General features: G+C 46.7%; 1 protein-coding gene across 3 annotated transcripts in view; it reads right to left on the bottom strand.

Moving 5' to 3' along the window:
- The window catches only part of LOC119965756 (zinc finger CCHC domain-containing protein 2-like), a 97,033-nt gene extending 78,064 nt beyond the window's left edge, over window positions 1–18,969 (bottom strand). For 2 of the 3 annotated variants that reach the window (XM_038796550.1, XM_038796552.1), the window contains exons 1-2: window positions 18,884–18,969; window positions 12,006–12,093 (exon numbers count right to left, since the gene is read on the bottom strand). The gene's annotated coding sequence lies outside the window, so the exon portion shown is untranslated. Of the gene's footprint in view, window positions 1–12,005; window positions 12,094–18,776; window positions 18,839–18,883 lie in introns of those variants that run through there. The other variant, XM_038796551.1, reaches the window with a different exon arrangement.
- Window positions 18,970–19,435: the final 466 nt, after the last annotated feature.

Genomic DNA, 19,435 nt, shown 5'->3' with positions numbered 1-19,435 from the left:
AAAGTCAATGAGCTGGAGATAAATCAAACCAACCAGAGCATCACCTAACATGAACACTAACCCTCCTAACCCTAACCTGAACCCTTAAAACATCCGCCTGCAAAAGTGTTGCCTTTATGAGAGAAGAGCTAGCCAAGGTAGACTGGGAGCAAAGACTTTATGGTGAAACAGTTGAGGAACAGTGGAGAACCTTCCAAGCGATTTTTCACAGTGCTCAGCAAAGGTTTATACCAACAAAAAGGAAGGACGGTAGAAAGAGGGAAAATCGACCGTGGATATCTAAGGAAATAAGGGAGAGTATCAAATTGAAGAAAAAAGCATACAAAGTGGCAAAGATTAGTGGGAGACTAGAGGACTGGGAAATCTTTAGGGGGCAACAGAAAGCTTCTAAAAAAGATATAAAGAAAGAGTAAGATAGATTATGAGAGCAAACTTGCTCAGAATATAAAATCAGATAGTAAAAGTTTCTACAAATATATAAAACGAAAAAGAGTGGCTACGGTAAATATTGGTCCTTTAGAGGATGAGAAGGGAGATTTAATAATGGGAGATGAGGAAATGGCTGAAGAACTGAACAGGTTTTTTGGGTCGGTCTTCACAGTGGAAGACACAAATAACATGCCAGTGACTGATAGAAATGAGGCTATGACAGGTGAGGACCTTGAGAGGATTGTTATCACTAAGGAGATAGTGATGGGCAAGCTAATGGGGCTAAAGGTAGACAAGTCTCCTGGCCCTGATGGAATGCATCCCAGAGTGCTAAAAGAGATGGCTAGGGAAATTGCAAATGCACTAATGATAATTTACCAAAATTCACTAGACTCTGGGGTGGTCCCGGCGGATTGGAAATTAGCAAACGTGACACCATTGCTTAAAAAAGGAGGTAGGCAGAAAGCAGGTAATTATAGGCCAGTGAGCTTAACTTCGGTAGTAGGGAAGATGCTGGAATCTATCATCAAAGAAGAAATAGCGAGGCATCTGGATAGAAATTGTCTCATTGGGCAGACGCAGCATGGGTTCATAAAGGGCAGGTCGTGCCTAACTAATTTAGTGGAATTTTTTGAGGACATTACCAGAGAGGTAGATAATGGGGAGCCAATGGATGTGGTATATCTGGATTTCCAGAAAGCCTTTGACAAGGTGCCAAACAAAAGGTTGCTGCATAAGATAAAGATGCATGGCATTAAGGGTAAAGTAGTAGCATGGATAGAGGATTGGTTAATTAATAGGAAGCAAAGAGTGGGGATTAATGGATGTTTCTCTGGTTGGCAATCAGTAGCTAGTGGTGTCCCTCAGGGATCAGTGTTGTGCCCACAATTGTTCACAATTTACATAGATGATTTGGAGTTGGGGACCAAGGGCAATGTTGCAGACGACACTAAGATGAGTGGTAAAGCAAAAAGTGCAGAGGGAAGTGTCCAGATGTGCACCACGCAATATGCACAAGTCTCATCACATCAGAGAACCTGGTTTCTCCAGGAGGTTCCAGACCTTGTATGACCACTCACCACAGCAGATATATTTGATTAAAATGGGAGACAATATATGGTCCTTGTTGATTCATTCAACATGAAGTTGATGACTTGCTCGACATGAAAAGCACCACAGTCTTTGGCAAACTGGAGAGACACTTTGTTGCACATGGCATTCCATAAAGGCTAATAACGCCCGGCAGTTTGTCTATGGGGAGTGAAAGGACTTTGGACACACATGGCACTGCGAACACATTAAAAGCAGTTTCATATACCCACAACCGAATGGTTTGACGTAACGTACGTTCAGGAAAGCACCTCCTCGAAAAATGCCTCAGTGACAACACAGACTTCGAATCCGCAATACTCAGTCTGCGTTCTCTACCAAGAGAGGGTCTGCTCTCGCCAGCACAGAGAATGTTCTCCGGATATACACAAACCATGATCCTTTTCGCCAAGGCCCTGTTGCAACCCAAGGTGGAAGCGAAGGCGAGGGAAGCCCTCACGTAACGCCGACAAAAAGGAAAAGATACTATCACCGCAACAACGGCAGGTTCTGCCCTCAGGAGCCGGGCCAGACAGCCAGAATGCAAAACACACGCAGCTATGACAAACTGGTCAGTGGCATGGTGGCACAGTGATTAACACTGCTTCCTCACAGCGCCGAGGACCTGGGTTCAATCCCAGCCCAGGATCACTGTCCGTATGGCGTTTGCACATTCTCCCCGTGTCTGCATGGGTCTTGCCCCCACAACCCAAAGATGTGCAGGGTAGGTGGATTGGCCACGCTAAATTGCCCCCCAATTGGGAAAAAATAATTGGGTACTCTAAATTAAAAAAAAAAGCTATGAAAAACTGGCACTGGTCCACAGCTTTGTTCCCTCACCAAAAAATTGCATAGTCAACTCAGGTAAGGTAAAGTCACCATGGTCCCAGATGACCATAGGCTGTTTGCCCCTTTGAGGGGTAGAGCTGACTGGTGGGTGATTTAACCTGAGGGGCACCACACCTCAGGCGAGGAGCACGGTTGAGAAGGCGGGGCCTTCATGAATAACCGTAAATAACCACTGAAAGAAACCCCTGGCACAATCCCAGCACTGCCCCCTGGTACTGGGCAATGCCATCAGGCAGTGCCAGGGGACTCCCAGGCAAGACCATCTCACCGCAGGGGGTTCTACTCAGATGTGCGCCTGCGGTGGGTTCTGCTCACCAGTTGCACATGATGGGGGACTGTCCTGTTTTGCAACCCAAATGGTCAGTGGTGGTGGGGCTGGGGGGGGGGGGGGGGGGGGGGGTCTATCAGGCATAACGGCATTATAATGATATTTAAGTGTATCCAACATTGGGATATCCATTACAGCATTGGCAAGGAGCAGAGACAACTGCAATCGGAAATTCCGCTGGCGTAAAACATGTTTTGACACTCCTGTGAGAAAGGGCCCTTCCTGTTAGTTCCCTTATTTCCTATTTCTTTTATTTTGTCGTTATCGACTTTGGTCCATGGATCTTTAATTGACATATTTCTTGCAGTTGAGCAGAGGAAGTGAGGAACTCAACAGTTTCAAATACAGTGTGCTATTTGAACAGGAGAACTCAGACTTTCCGACACCCGTGAGATCGGAGGGATTTAGTTCGATTGGTTGGCAGGTGGCTGGATTGGCCAGGGACAATATTCTGCCTGGCGCAAACAGCGATTGGGTTCTGCCAGGTGGTGGTTTTCAGAGGACCCAGCAGAAAAAGCTCCTGGAGGAGCGTTGGGGCAGCAGGGTAGCATGGTGGTTAGCATAAATGCTTTCACAGCTCCAGAGTCCCAGGTTCAATTCCCGGCTGGGTCACTGTCTGTGTGGAGTCTGCACGTCCTCCCACTGTGTGCGTGGGTTTCCTCCGGGTGCTCCGGTTTCCTCCTACAGTCCAAAGGTGTGTGGGTTAGGTGGATTGGCCATGCTAAATTGCCCGTAGTGTCCTAATAAAAGTAAGGTTAAGGGGGGGTTGTTGGGTTACGGGTATAGGGTGGATACGTGGGTTTGAGTAGGGTGATCATGGCTCGGCACAACATTGAGGGCCGAAGGGCCTGTTCTGTGCTGTACTGTTCTATGTTCTATATTCTAGGCCGTGTGCTTCTCCCAAATATTTCCTGCCTGCTGTTTCTGAGTCTGCAGAGAAGTCCCGAGACGCTTATGAATCTACAGTGAAAACCATTGCAAACTGAAAGCAAAGATATCATCCAACTGGAGGCCTAGACTGAAGAAAAATCTAACTGGAAGACGTCCATCTGAAACAGAGAATTTATCCTTTTACTTTTAGTATTATTTTTTACACCCATCTTTCCCCTCTGTGTTTGTCTGTCTTGTGTGCCTGTAGAGGGTGGTGAGTTAGAGGGGGGTTTAGAAATTAGATAATAGGTAACCAGTTATATTTTCTGGTTATTTAATTATAGTTATTGTTATTAATAAAAGTCAACTGTGTTTAAATTACAAACCTGGGGCGGGATTCTCCCCTACCCGGCGGGGCGGGGGGTAGCGGAGTGGCGGCAACCACTCCGGCGTCGGGCCTCCCCAAAGATGCGGAATTCTCACATTGAGGGGCTAGGCCTGCGCCGGGGCGGTTGGCACCACACCGACTGGCGCCAAAACCGGCAACAACAGCATGCGCGGTGGGGGATTCTCTTCCGCCTCCGCCATGGTGGAGGCCGTGGCGGCGGCAGAAGAAAAAGAGTGCCCCATGGCACTGGCCCACCAGCCGATCGGTGGGCCCCGATCGCGGGCCAGGCCACCGTGGGGGCACCCCCCGGGGTCCGATCACCCGGCACCCCCCCCCAGGACCCCGGGGGCCCGCTCGCGCCACCGATCCCGCTGCCACCAGAGGTGGTTCAAACCACGGCGGCGGGATTGGCCTCTCAGCGGCGGGACTTCGGCCCATCGTGGGCTGGAGAATCGCCGCAGGGGGCTCTTCGATTGGCGCGGGGGGCAGGCCGATCGGGGGGGCGTGATTGCCGCCCCCGCCAATTCCCGGGTGGCGGAGAATATCTGCCATGGCGGGGTCGGAGAATTTCGCCCCTGGTGACTGTAATTGTTGGGCAACTAAAGACCAAACTTCGGGTACTTTTAAAATTAAGAGTCAATTTCAATCGTGTTGCGAGACTCTGGGTCAAGTTGGGTTGGAATTAACCGTGCTCAGCCCAGGGCGCCATGACGCATGGAATTTCTCCCCCCACCCCTCGCCCTGCCGATCGTGCCTCCTGAAGATAGGAGTGCAAAGCCCCTCCCTGTTAACTCTGTTTCTCTCTCCACCATTACTGCCAGACCTGCTGTCTTAGCCTCAATGAATGTGTTTCTTTTGTGGGAAAGTTATATTTGCAAGCATATTAGGCAGAATGTGAACCCCTGCCAATTATTTTTATGGATGTTTGACAACTGTAGAAAGTACAGGAAAGAGTACAAAAGCTCAAAGTGCTTCTCTGTTATGTAGGTTCTGAAGTTGGCTGCCTCAGGAAAAGTTCCATAATGTATTTGGAACATTAAATGTTCCAGATGCTCAATGTCTACATGAAACAGGCAGTGCTCGAGAAGCTTCTTCTGTTATGTTCGATCATTAGTCTTACATGGATTTTTCTCGCAAGGTGCTGCTATATTCGTTTCCAGTCATTTCAGGACATCTTTGCTGTTTGCCTTTTGACACTTTTGCCGTTCAACGGCAATGATAAAAACAAGCTGCCAGCTTTCTTGCAAAAAAAAAGGTGCACTCCCGTCTGCTGCTCCGCATATTTTTCAGAATCCTTTCTTGCCTTGAGCCTGGATGAACATCCTGCCAGTTTTCCAGGTTGTGCAAGAGGCATGCAAAGCAAGTGCCTTTTCCCTGTTGCCCACTCGCATGTTATTCAAAATAAATAGCATGGCCTGCTGCTTCTCAAAGATGTCCCATTATATAAAACATATGATTCAATGTGCAACTAAATCAACAAACGTGGCTTCCTTCTTGATGCCAAATCATTATCTGCAGCCGCATGCTCTTCACCTTTCTCTCCTTTATGTCAAGCTTCATGTGTCGTACCTCATTAAGGAGACTGCTTTTTTTCCTGCACAATATTGTAGCCTGCAAAAGCTGTCGCGATTTTTATAATTCAGAAGCATATTCGTAAAGTATTCTCTGACCAATTGTGGAATTGACGCCATTGGCAGCTCACTCTCATGTTCTCATCGCACCTGTTCTCCACCTCGGATCAAAGATATGGGGACAGATTTTGGCCCTGCGTTCACCGTCAGCATAAATGGCACTGTGGGCCCAAAATATCCCGAGAGTTGGAAAACGAGATTGTCACCAATGGGATCTTGTTTTCCAATTTTTCCCTACCTTTGGAGGGTGATGTAACGAGGAACCCGCTGGGGGTACAAAGGTAAGTATAACCTCACCCTGCCAGTGTGGCACTTCCAGGAGGCAGTACTGGGGTGGGCCTGCTGGGGAGCTCCATTGGGGGGGGGGGTTCCCCTAATGTGTGTGGGGCGGTTGCCCCAGTAGTTGTGGTGGTGGTGGGCTGGGGTGCCCCAACATTTGTGGGGCCGGTGTGCTGGCTCTATCCGGCTCCGCCCTTCCAGCATGCCGGTGAAAAAATCGCCCCTGGATTTTCTGTGCACACCACGCCACAGAATCTGGAGGGAAAACTTGGCTGTACAGCTGGAGAGCTACCCGTCAGTCTTCTTGCCCCAGCCAGCACTCTGTGCACAGACCACAGAATTCGGCCCATTGTAATCCTTCATTATGTGCTCACCTCATGAGACAGTTTCCACAGGTAGACAAAGTCTGTTAACTGCAAACTGCATATTTCTATGTGCTGTGAATAGAACATAAGAACTAGGAGCAGGAGTAGGCCATCTGGCCCCTCGAGCCTGCTCCGCCATTCAATGAGATCATGGCTGATCTTTTGTGGACTTAGCTCCACTTTCCGGCCCGAACACCATAACCCTTAATCCCTTTATTCTTCTAAAAACTATCTATCTTTATCTTAAAAACATTGCATGAAGGAGCCTATACTGCTTCACTGGGCAAGGAATTCCATAGATTCACAACATTTTGGGTGAAGAAGTTCCTCCTCAACTCAGTCCTAAATCTACTTCCCCTTATTTTGAGGCCAACACTGATCCCTGAGGAACACCACTAGCTATTGATTGCCAATCAGAGAAACACCCATTAATCCCCACTCTTTGCTTTCTATTAATTAACCAATCCTCTATCCATGCTACTACTTTACCCTTAATGCCATGCATCTTTATCTTATGCAGCAACCTTTTGTGTGGCACCTTGTCAAAGGCTTTCTGGAAATCCAGATATACCACATCCATTGGCTCCCCGTTATCTACTGCACTGGTAATGTCCTCAAAAAATTCCACTAAATTAGTTAGGCACGACCTGCCCTTTATGAACCCATGCTGCATCTGCCCAATGGGACAATTTCTATCCAGATGCCTCGCTATTTCTTCCTTGATGATAGATTCCAGCATCTTCCCTACTACTGAAGTTAAGCTCACTGGCCTATAATTACCCGCTCTCTGCCTACCTCCTTTTTTAAACAGTGGTGTCACGTTTTCTCATTTCCAATCCACTGGGACTACCCCAGAGTCTAGTGAATTTTGGTAAATTATCATTAGTGCATTTGCAATTTCCCTAGCCATCTCTTTTAGCACTCTGGGATGCATTCCATCAGGGCCAGGAGACTTGTCTATCTTTAGCCCCATTAGCTTGCCCATCACTACCTCCTTAGTGATAACAATCCTCTCAAGGTCCTCACCTGTCATATTTCTATCAGTCATTGGCATGTTACTTGTGCCTTCCACTGTGAAGACCGACCCAAAAAACCTGGTCAGTTTCTCAGCCATTTCCTCATCTCCCATTATTAAAACTCCCTTCTCATCCTCTAAAGGACCAATATTTACCTTAGCCACTCTTACTTGTTTTAGGCTAGGCTGACACTGGACAACCAGCCTCCCCTTCACTATGGTATGTTGCAGGGGAGATATTGTAGAATATCCATCAAATTTCCCTGCACACTGAAAGGTGGTTCGTACAACACTCTTAACCATTGTATCCAGGAGGAAACTGCAACAACATTGTAGTCAGGATAAAACTAATGACCAGCATTACTGACAAGTGAGCTAGTACTCAGATACAGCAGCCAAAATTTACCACGGCGGGTGCGATGTGAAATGAGAGCCAGGAGGAAAGATTGGGTGAAATTCTGCCTGGCCAGAACTCAATCCACTTTGTGTTCTGATTCATTTTTGAGTAGGCAGGACCGCAACAGTGGAATTTTAATATTAATTTAGAAGCACAATGCCCCCCTGCAGAGCACCGCCGGCCGTTCTGATGTACAGGGCATTGAAAGTAAATGATGTCAGTATGAAATGGGCAACCATGATGGGATTAAGAGAGGTTGTGAAAAAGGCAGAAAATATTAAGATGCTTTTAATAACTGTTTTACTTTCTGTTCTCTTTATATTTTGCCATTTCATGTTTGTGCCCTCTGCAATGATTGACACATCGTGGGAATAGCAACTATCCGATGTGTTTGGGAAAAGAAGAGGACCTATGGCTTACGATCTGTCAGGATAGGCTGCAGAAGAGATACTTGGTGGCACTTGTCGCTACCCACATCTGCACAGAGGTGTGGTCAGAGCTTGCTTTGTGCAAATGGAGGTTCCTTTTCTCAAGAAAGCTGGAACAACATCTCTGACAATCCTACGAGGATAGGATGACTGTCCGACTAATGGTAACTTCTTTAAAAATCGTTGATGAGATATGAGCGTTGCTGGCAAGTCAGTATTTATTGCCAATCCCTAATTGCCCTTGAGAAGGTGCTGCTGAGTCACTATCTTGGACTGCTTCAGGCCTTGTGGCGTGGGGTACACCCACTACGCTGTTAAGGATGCTGTTCCAGGATTTTGCCACAATTACAGTGAAGGTGTGGTGATATAATTCCAAGCCAGGATACGTATTGGTCAAGATGGTGTGAGACTCGGTGGAGTCTCCAGCAGCTGATGGCGTTCCCATGTGTCTGCTTCTCCTGCCCTTCTAAGTGGTAGAGGTCACTGATCTGGAAGGTGTTGTCGAGGGAGACTTGCCGAGTTTCTGCTGTGCATATTGTAGACGGTACACACACTGCAGCCACTGTACACCATCTGGTGTCCCCGCTGAAGTTAAATTTAATCTCCAAAGTGAGTCCTTTTTGAGTTATAGCTATATCCTGCCTATCCAAAGTAATAATGACAATTACATAATATAAAAACCTCACAAATTGTTGCAGGGGATTGCTTACTGAACTACGTTAATGCAGTGAACCCCCCCCAATTCCCGGTATTATCCTGGCATTCTGCTACCTCCACAAAAAAACAGCCAATCAATTATTTTTGAAATGTAGTGACTTGTATTTTTATTTTTTGAAACAAAATTTAGAGTACCCAATTTTTTTCCAATTAAGGGGCAATTTAGCGTGGCCAATTCACCTGTCCTGCACATCTTTGGGTTGCGGGGGCGAAACCCATGCAGACACGGGGAGAACGTGCAAACTCCACATGGACAGTGACCCAGAGCTGGGATCGAACCCGGGTCCTCGGCACCGTGAGGCAGTAGTGCTAACCACTGCGCCATCATGCCACCCCACTGTTGTAATATAGCCGGTGGAATTCACTTACCCAGAGAGTAGTAGAGGCAGGGTCATTGAATATTTTTAAGGATTAGTTAGATTGACGCTTGATTGACAAGGGAGTCAAAATGTTAACGGGGGCAGAGAAGGAAGTAGAGTTGAGGCTACAATCCAATCAGCCATGATCTTATCAAATGGCGGAGTAGCTTCAAGGGGTCAAATCGCCTATTCCTAATTCATATGTTTGTAAAATACAGCAGCTAATTTGTGCATAACGACAACAATGTGATAATGATCAACAATCCTTTTTGCTTAAGTGATGTCAATTTTTAAGAAAGGTTGTAGAGATAAGCCAGGGAACTATAGACCAGTGAGTCTCACGTCAATGGTTGGGAAACAACTGGAGAAGATTCTGAAGGAGGGAATCTATCTCCACTTGGAGAGGCAAGGTTTGATCAGAGATAGCCAGCATGGCTTTGTCAGAGGGAGGTCATGCCTAACAAATTTGATTGAATTATTTGAGGAAGTGACCAGGTGTGTGGATGAGGGTAGTGCAGTTGATGTAGTTTACATGGATTTCAGCAAAGCCTCCGACAAGGTCCCACATGGGAGACTTATAACGTCAGGGTCCCAGGTTCGATTCCCGGCTTGGGTCACTGTCTGTGCGGAGTCTGCACATTCTCCCCGTGTCTGCGTGGCTTTCCTACGGGTGCTCCGGATTCCTCCCACAAGTCCCGAAAGACACGCTGTTGGGTAATTTGGACATTCTGAATTCTCCCTCTGTGTACCCGAACAGGCGCCGGAATGTGACGACTAGGGGATTTTCACAGTAACTTCATTGCAGTGTTAATGTAAGCCTACTTGTGACACTAATAAAGATTGTTATTAAAGATTATTATTATTATCATAAAGGCAGCAAATGCACATGGAATATTAAGCAATTTGATACGGTGGATTCAAAATTGGCTTAGTTTTAGCAGACAGAGGGTGATGATAGACAGCTGCTTCAGTGACTGGAAGCAAGTGTCCAGTGATGTACCACAGGGATCCATGCTGGGTCCCCTATTGTTTGTCAAGTGCTGGCAAATGACATTAGTGATGATGTGGGGGGTAAGACAGTAAGATTACGGATGACACAAAGATTGGCTGGGTGGTTAACAGTAAGGTTGCATGTCTTGGATTACAGAATGGTCAAATGGGCATATAACTGGCAGATAGAATTTAACACTGAGGTGAAACATTTTGGAAGGCGTAAAATGACAAGGAGGTATTCAATAAACGGCATGACACAAGGAATTTTGAGGAACAAAGGAACCTTGGCGTGTTTGTCCATAGATCTCTGAAGGCAGAAGGACAGGTTAATAGGGTGGTGAAACGGGCAGACTGCACACTTGCCTTTATCAATTGTGGCATAGATTACAAAAGCAAGGAAGTCATGTTGGGGCTGTATAGAACATTAGTGAGGTCACAGCTGGAGCACTGTGTGCAATTCTGGTCACCACATTATAGGAAGGATGTGATTGCACTGGAGGGGGTGCAGAGGAGATTCACCAGGATATTGGCTGGGATGGAACGTTTAAGTTATGAAGAGAGGTTGGATAGGCTTGGGTTGTTTTCTCTGGAGCAGAGAAGACTGAGGGGTGACCTGATTGAGGTGTACAAGATTATGAGGGGCATGGACAGGGTGGATAGGGAGCAGCTGTTCCCCTTAGTTGAAGAGTCAATTATGAGGGGGACACAAGTTCAAGGTGCGGGGCGGGAGGTTCAGGGGGGATTTGAGGGAAAACATTTTTACTCAGAGGGTGGTGATAGTGTGGAATGTACTGCCTGGGAGGGTGGTGGAGGAGGGTTGCCTCACATCCTTCAGAAAGTACCTGGATGATCACTTGGCACGTCTTAACATTCAAGGCTATGGGCCAAGTGCTGGCAAATGGGATTAGGGAGGCAGGTCAGCTGTTTTTCATGTGTCAGTGCAGACTCAATGGGCCAAAGGGCCTCTTCTGCACTTTTTATTCTGCGATTTTGTAATTGGGAATAACTATTGTCCAGCAATAACTCCCTGGTCTTCAGAATAGTGTCATGAGATATTGTACGTCCTCTTGGTATAGCATCTCTTCCAAAAGCTAGCACTTCCAACAATACGGCACTCCTTCAGTACTGCACTGGAGTCTCAACCTTGATTTATGTGTCCAAGCCCCCCCACCCCCCAAAAAAAAATTAAGTACAGGAGAATTGCGAAGGGAACCATGAGGGGACAGGCGCCCGGATTCTCGCCAGTTTTCCTAATCAAAATTACACTTAGAGCGGGATTCTCCTGCTGTACCCACTCGGTGACCGGATATTCCCGCCCCGACATCAATGGACCTTTACATGGTCCGCGTCCCGCCCGTGGCGATTTTGCTGCAGGCGGGCTGGAGAATCCACCCATAGTCATTTTTTGGGAGAATTCCACCCATTGTTTTTGAAATGCCCAAAGTTCAAGGATGATTTTGGCCGTGTTGGCAATAACGTAAGGTTTTATATGTGTACAAGTGTCAAAAGGCATGAGGCAGTTACAGAAACATTGGGCAATAGTGTGCCTAATCAGGCCCTTGTTATGCTTGGCTGGGCAAACTGACAGTCTACCCGATTGCACAAATTATCCAACTGGTATTGTGGTTTTACTTAAATTTCTGGCTCTTTCAGGCCAGAGTTTTCAGCTTCACTAACAGGGTAACCTTCAGTTTACAAAGACTGAACAGTATGTATTCGCTCTTTTAGTTGTTCATCTTGTTCATCGAGCGGCCAGCAACGATTCCAGGACGTTGCTGCATCTTTGAGCTGAAAATAAAACACCCGGCGCTGCTGTGTCGAATTGCATTTTGTACAAAGGCGGCTATTTTTGAATGATATTAACTTACCAAACTAGGTGTGCCCGGACTGAACAGAGGCTGGTTGAAACATCACTCACGCACGAGTTGATGGTGAAATGCAACTCATCATTTTGGGCTGTTAAAATGAAACCAGAGCGTTAAACAGGGGTAAAACATTGTCACAACCTGGTAACTAATAACACACAAGTTTTGTTCTGACCGGGATGGCAGTATTTCTAGCCCCACTGCTCCACAGGTCACAACATTAGTGTAAATGTTTTATTCACTCACCAGAATCCCGCCCACGGTTTCCCAACAGTTCAATGATTTGAACTTTTGACACACTCAAAAATTTCTACTCTAGGTAGCAAACAAATCAATTAAAAATTTGGCAATTCATTAGGTTATAAACTGATTGTGAGGAAATAATTGTAGCATATCATATCTCATGTTAAAAATACCAAAATTATCAAAATAGCCACACAGTCAAATATTCCTTCAGTCAAAGCTCTGATGACTCAATGCACATCACTTCATTGCTTGCAATAAAATGGGGATAGAGCATTGGAATCAACAGCCAGATTTTCAGCCTGTAACTGGTGTCACTGTTACGAGAGGGAGATATCAGGAAATTGGGTCCAGAAATGGGATCAAAGATGTAGCAGGCAATGTAGGAGTTAAAAAGACTGAGGGAAAGATTGCTAGCACAGAGTCAAAGGCCACACCTGACCTGAGTTACATTGTCCCATTCAGACTTAAACTCCTTAGTGGGAATACACAGGATGTCCTTGTTCAGCCAGGGTGGTTCACTCAAGATCCATTGTCATTCAGGACACTCTTGATTGACCAACCATTAGCCCACTACAGAGTCTGATGACCTCTTTGTCCGTCAATGGGAGGATGGTTGCATATCAATAGCATGGCTCTGTTCCTTTGTATAAACAGGAGTGGGAAATCAAATAGCCACGATAACACTGATGGGTTCAAGTCTGGGCACCCCAGGAGAGAACCTTTGTTCGAAGGGCAGAGCACAGAGAGAGAGAGAGAGAATACTGTTTTGAACAGGTTAAGGAGAAGGATTTGAAAAGCCAACGAGGAGGATCAGGAAAAAAAACTCTCCCAGAGACAGGCTTTCGAAAAGGATTCTAAAGGAACTTGACAAACTATCTTTGCCTGCCTATGTAAGTAGAATGAGAGCTGTATGTTCATTTGAAGTGCTGTTTAATGGGAACTTGTGTGTTAAGGTTGAGAAACTGCCTGAAATATATTATTGTTAGGGTTGAAGTTTAAAAGTTTAAATATTGTTTTTGTTTTGTTTTAACAAAGCTGGTTTATAAAATAACTAAGCCCCATTTCTTGTGATATCACTCCTGGAACAAATTGATCTTTCCGTACCCCCTTAAAACTTAAAAACATGATGGTACTGGTCCAGTCTTCTCTTAGCCACTGTTGAGAGCTGACCAGGTGAAAAGTACCTAACGGCAAACCCCATCGCATTTTGTCTCTGAAGAGAAGACTGGAATAAAATAAAAATGTGTCAGGGTCCAAGGAAATCTGCATTACACAGATGGTGAGCTATTTTACCATCACAGAAAATGCCCACAACACGTCACTTTAATATGGTAGCATTTTGGACAGGCAACGCAACAATTGTTCAACATACTTACGTCACCCAAATGCATGCTTTACTTTCGAAATATAAATTCAAATGTCCCTGGGCCCCCGGGAGGCCATATTCGGGGTGTTGGACCAGCCGAGGTTGGAAACGGGTGCGGAGGCAGATGCTGTAGCCTTCGCCTCGTTGATCGCCCGAAGGCGGATCCTGATGGGATGGAGAGCAACCTCTCCACCCTGTGCCCTGGCGTGGCGGGGGAGAGGGGGGGGGGGGGGGGGGGGGGGGGGGGGAGACCTGTTGGAATACTTGACTCTTGAGAAGGTTAAGTTTGAACTGAGGGGAAGGACGGAGCGGTTCGACGATTCATGGACATTATTCATTATGCACTTTCAAGAACTGGATAACATCGAACATTAGTTGGGGGGGGGGGGGGGGGTTGGGAGGGTTGGGGGGAGGGGGACTGTGTGTGTTAATGGTGACTATGGGTGATTCCTGATTCCTTTTTGTCATTTGTTTATGTTAACATGCGGGCTAATGTCTGGGGTTTGGTGGGAGGATGGGATCGTTGTTATTGATATGGGGATTGACATCATATTCATTACTGATTATTGTTTATTGATGGTGGGTGCAAATGTGGGAGAAAATATGAAAAAGGCGGAGAATAAAAATATTTTAAAAATAAAATAAATAAATTCAAGTGTCACTTTTCTTCCTTTTCATTAATCAGTATTGACTTAAAGCCTAGTTTTCATACACAAATTGGAATTAAGCTTGGATGAATCAGGCTCTTGGTAGTTTACTGAGTTTGAATCCAATGTCGAACAGCATTTTTCTTTCCACAGATCTGTCTAATCACAGATGCGAGATTTGAATGCAGATTGTTGTTGTTTGCAAGATTATAGTATCTGTCCAGTAACGGTTGGATGGTGCAGTCACAGACAGACATTTTGCAACACTGGGAAACATTAATAATATGACAAAAATGTTGACATTGTAGTGTTTTGCCATTTTGCTTTTCTCCTATCTTTGGTTATATGGCCACTTTTCTAATTTCCCTTTTTTCTAATTCCCCATTTTGGCACCTGTCATTATATGCACTCATGCACATAATGAGATACAGACAGGCAGTGACAGACACCCAGTACAGCCAATCAACACACGGGACAGAACACAACCAATCACCAGGCAGAACACTAGAAGGTGGGCTCCCACTATAAAACACACGAGGTTTCAACACTCTGCCTCTTTTCACTGGTGACAACTGTAGTGACAGTCAGGATGTATATATCGGTTAGTACCTTCTACACGTGGCTCAGAGCTAGTCTGATCTAGTTAGTTATAGGAAGCACACTTAGTAGAGTGTCAACCCCCACAGCGAACTGTGTGCACTGCTTAGCAAGTTCAATAAAGCGTATTGAACTAACATCACAGTTTGGAGTCTACTTTCAAGTACAACTGCATCCAGCTGCAGCCCGTGTTACCCCAGGGTGAATAACATGACAGCACTCATCACACTGATCCTGCTAACTATCCGCTCATGTGCCTGTCGCGGTCCACTTTCCATCTGTCCCTTCCCAGTTCCCTCCTTATGCTTGGATTAGATTATTTCCATCATGCGGGCAAACACCGCTTCTCACGTTAGGGAATAGCAAGGCAGCATCCATTCCATGGAAGAGACAGGCAAGGGGGAACTAGACACAAATGATGTGTAGGTACAGACAAGACATAACAATCCTCGGGCTGGATTCTCCGTTCCTGAGACTAAGTGTTGATGCCAGGGCAGCATTCGTGGACTTTCGCAACAGCAAAACTGCTGCCGAACATGCACTGAATCAGCGGAGGTGCTAGCACTGGCACCACGTGTGACACAATTGATTCCAGTGAAAAACGGTGCGGGATTCGCCAGGTTGTGATCCTGGAGGCTGACAAGGTGCAGCCGCACATACACATTACACTCCCCACACACACTCATCCCAGCCAACAAGATGGCACTGGTTGTGCTGGAACGCGCTCATCCTGCCGATGGGTCAGCTGGAGTCAGAGAACACCTGGGGGAGTTTGCCCTGGAAGGGGGGGGGGGGGGCGGAACGGCGGGGGGGGAACACCTATTCGACCCATGGTACTAAGTTCACAGTGGGCTGTCAGCGGCGTGCACAGCTGCATGGCTGCCTTGCCTGCCGCAGCAATGGTGTTCTGTGCCCATCCACCCCGACCCCTCAGCCCACCTCCTGGCCAGCCCCCCCATTACTTCCCCCAGTCCTGGCAGAAGCCCCCCGGTCAGCGGCACAACTGTCAACAAACTATGGTGATGTTGATAGTCTCTAGGGGGGAAGAAGGGGAGGGTGGAGTCTCGGGTATTTATAAGGTGCTCATGAAGGAGGAAGGGTCCCAGACGGAGGAACTGAAACTTAAATGGGAGGAGGAGCTAAGCGGGGAAATGGAGGACGGGCTATGGGCAGAGGCCCTGAGTGGGGTCAATTCGACCGCGACATGTGCCAGGCTCGGGCTGATTCAATTTAAGGTGGCTCGGATGAGCAAATTCTTTGGGATAGAGGACAAATGCGCTAGGGGCGCGGGAGGACCAGCGAACCACGTTCACATGTTTTGGGCATGCCCTAAGCTTAGGGGGTACTGGGAGGGATTTGCGGGCGTCATGTCCCGGGTGCTAAAAACAAGGGTGGCGATGGGTCCAGGGGTGGCAATTTTTGGGGTTTCGGAAGACCCGGGAGTCCAGGGGGTGAAAGGGGCCGATGTTTTGGCCTTTGCTTCCCTGATAGCCCGGCGATGAATACTATTGGCGTGGAGGGACTCAAAGCCTCCGAAGACTGAGTTGTGGCTTGCGGACATCTCGAGTTTCCTGGGTATGGAAAAAATTAAGTTCGCCATGAGGGGATCTGTACAGGGGTTTGCCCGGAGGTGGCAACCATTCATTGACTTCTTTGCGGGAGAGTGAGCGTCAGCAGGGGGGGGGGGGTAGAGCAGAGTAGAGTAGGAGGGATAAAATGGCGGGTAGTACCGGTGGGAGAGGAGCAGGCTTGTGCAGTATGTTACGATTGAAGCCTTTTTGCCTTTTTTGCTTTCTTTCTGTTGATGTCTGTAACTGTTTACAAAGCCAAAAACGACCTCAATAAAATTGTTTATTAAAACAAAAAAACTATGGTGATGACGATTTTGAAAAGCACAAGTGAACCGCGCTGTCGGGAACCTGGCCCATCGGAGGCAGAGAATGGTGGAGGCCCCGAAGAATACTGGGTCAGGTCCGCTAATGATATGCGAATGGTGTTTACTGTACGTGCGTTCCAGTACGCATTGACGCTGCTGTCGAGGTGACGGAGAATTGCAATATGGCGTCAAATTGGCGCTCGCCGCGATTTTGTCGTCAGAACCTATCCCCCCCCCCCCCCCCCCCCCCCCCCCCCCCCCAAATCGTGTTTCCCGATTTCGGCAACAGCCAATGGAGAATCCCACCTCTTTGCTTTACTTCAATCCAAAACTGCTCCAATCAGTACCACTGGACCTGTCTTATTCATTCAGATATAAACTTGTCAGCTCACATTCTGTGTATCAATAGCATAGAAGGAGAGAGTAAATGTTACCTTCGCTACCACTGCAAGACCATGTTCCCTTCCCTAAACCTCTCCAGCTCTCCTCCTTCAAGCCACCCCTTGAAAAACCTACTTCATTTACCAAGCTGTTGGTCACCTGTCCTGATGCCTTCTTGGCTCGTGCCACGTTTTGCTTCGGTGAGAGGTTTTCTCTTTCATAGGATGTGGGCGTCACTGGCAAGATCGACATTTGTTGCCCATCCCCTCGGTGCCCTTGAACTGAGTGGCTTGCAGTCCGATTCAGAGTCAGCCACATTGTTGTGGATCTTGAGTCACAAGTAGGCCAGACTGGGTCAGGGTGGCAGAGTTCCTTTCCAAGGGTCATTCATGAACTAGTCGAGTTTTTCCAGAAATCAGCGATGGTTAAATGCATAGAACATACAGTGCAGAATGAGGCCATTTGGCCCAACCAGTCTGCACCGACCCACTTAAGCCCTCACTTCCACCCTATCCCCGTAACCAAATAACCCCTCCTAACCTTTTTGGACACGAAGGGCAATTTAGCATGGCCAATCCACCTAACCTGCACGTCTTTGGACTGTGGGAGGAAACCAGAGCACCCGGAGGAAACCCATGCACACACGGGGAGAACGGGCAGACTCCGCACAGACAGTGACCCAGCGGGGAATCGAACCTGGGACCCTGGCTCCATGAAACCTCTGTGCTAACCACTGTGTTGCCGTGTTGCCATGGTCACGTTTACTGAGACTAGTTTTATATTCCAGATTTATGAATTGAATTTAAATTCCACTGGTTTCTCTGGGCCTCTGAATTTCTAGTTGAGTGTCATTACCACTAGGCCAACATCTCCTCCTGAAGGCTTTCTACATCAAAGGCAGTATATTAATTCAAAGTTCTTGTTCGCTAAAAACCTCTTTCTCAATCTACTCTCAATTCCAGAAAGAAGATGTTTCGTCAGTCAACCAAAACCTCTGTCATCCGAATTGATCAAGTTGTGAGTGCCTTTGAAGAGTTTTCTGGGAGTACATCTTCCGTATTTTACAAACAAAAACAGAAAATACTGAACAATCTCAGCAAGTCTGACAGCATCCGTGGAGAGAGAAGGGAGCGAACGTTTCGAGTTTGGGTGAACTCTCCCAGCACACAAGCTCCATCAACCGGCATCAATTCTCGGCCCGGCACTCACCTGCTGTTTCAATACAGGTTCCGAAAGAGGGTCCCACAGCAAGGAAAAGTCTGCACCTCAATCCACACCCTGAAAAAAATATTCAGGGAAGGCAGGCGACAGCTCGTTGACATTGAAGTGAACTGCAAAGGGGGAGTCGGAAGAATTCCGAAGAAAGACATTTATTCAGCATAACAGCAGTATTTACACAGGACCCGATTACACATCTTAGGGTCCCCACTCCTTCGTGTCAATGCTACAGCATTATACTAATGCTGGTTAACTCACAATCCAATCAGCACTCATCCCCAGCTGGATGAGTCCCACGCAGGGTTGTAACACTCACTTTCCTGCCTTTTCTCCCTAACCCTTAATTCCCCTATTGATTAAAAACACATCGATCTCAGCCTTCTGAACTATAACCATTTGCTTTTCCTCGCAAAGAAAATAAATTTTATTCACTTAGCCTGTACCGTAGGTCCTGTAGTTCCTCAATTAAGTGCATTACTGTCGTTAACAAAACATCTGTACTGGAATTAATCAAAGGAAACATATCAAGATGATTTTGTTACATAGCTACCTTTGTTAGACAAGTGACATTCACATTCCTGAGGTGTATTCTCCCAGTGCCTCACTCTTTTGTGACCAAGTGGTTGCCAAGTGCTTCTGCAACGATAGAAAGACAGCAGTTACATCACAATAACTCATTCCAATTTACATTCCGTAGGTTCCAGTATCCACAACACCTTTCATTTGAATGAATACTTGTTTGTTTGTCAATGCCATAGTGAAAGATTGTTGTGTCACTGTTGCCCTAACACTGTTTAAATTGATGGAAGTTATTGATGTCACAGAGCCATCATCATTCCAATGTCATTTGCAAACAGGATATGTAGAGTTACAATTGGGAATATACACGAAGCACCTGCAGGCATTATACTGTTAACCCATGTGCTGATATTTTTTGAAACGTGAACAATTTCCTCTGTTATATCCCCTCACATTGCAGAATCACAGAATTGTTACAACGCAGGAGGAGCTCAATCAGGTCATCATGTCTGTACCGAATGAGCAATTTACTTAGTGTCATTCTCCAACCTTCTTGCCATAACCTGACGCGTTGCTTTCGTTT

This window comes from Scyliorhinus canicula, chromosome 5 (assembly GCF_902713615.1).
Source record: "Scyliorhinus canicula chromosome 5, sScyCan1.1, whole genome shotgun sequence".
NCBI lineage: Eukaryota > Metazoa > Chordata > Chondrichthyes > Carcharhiniformes > Scyliorhinidae > Scyliorhinus > Scyliorhinus canicula.
This window is presented reverse-complemented; position numbering and strand designations above follow the sequence as displayed.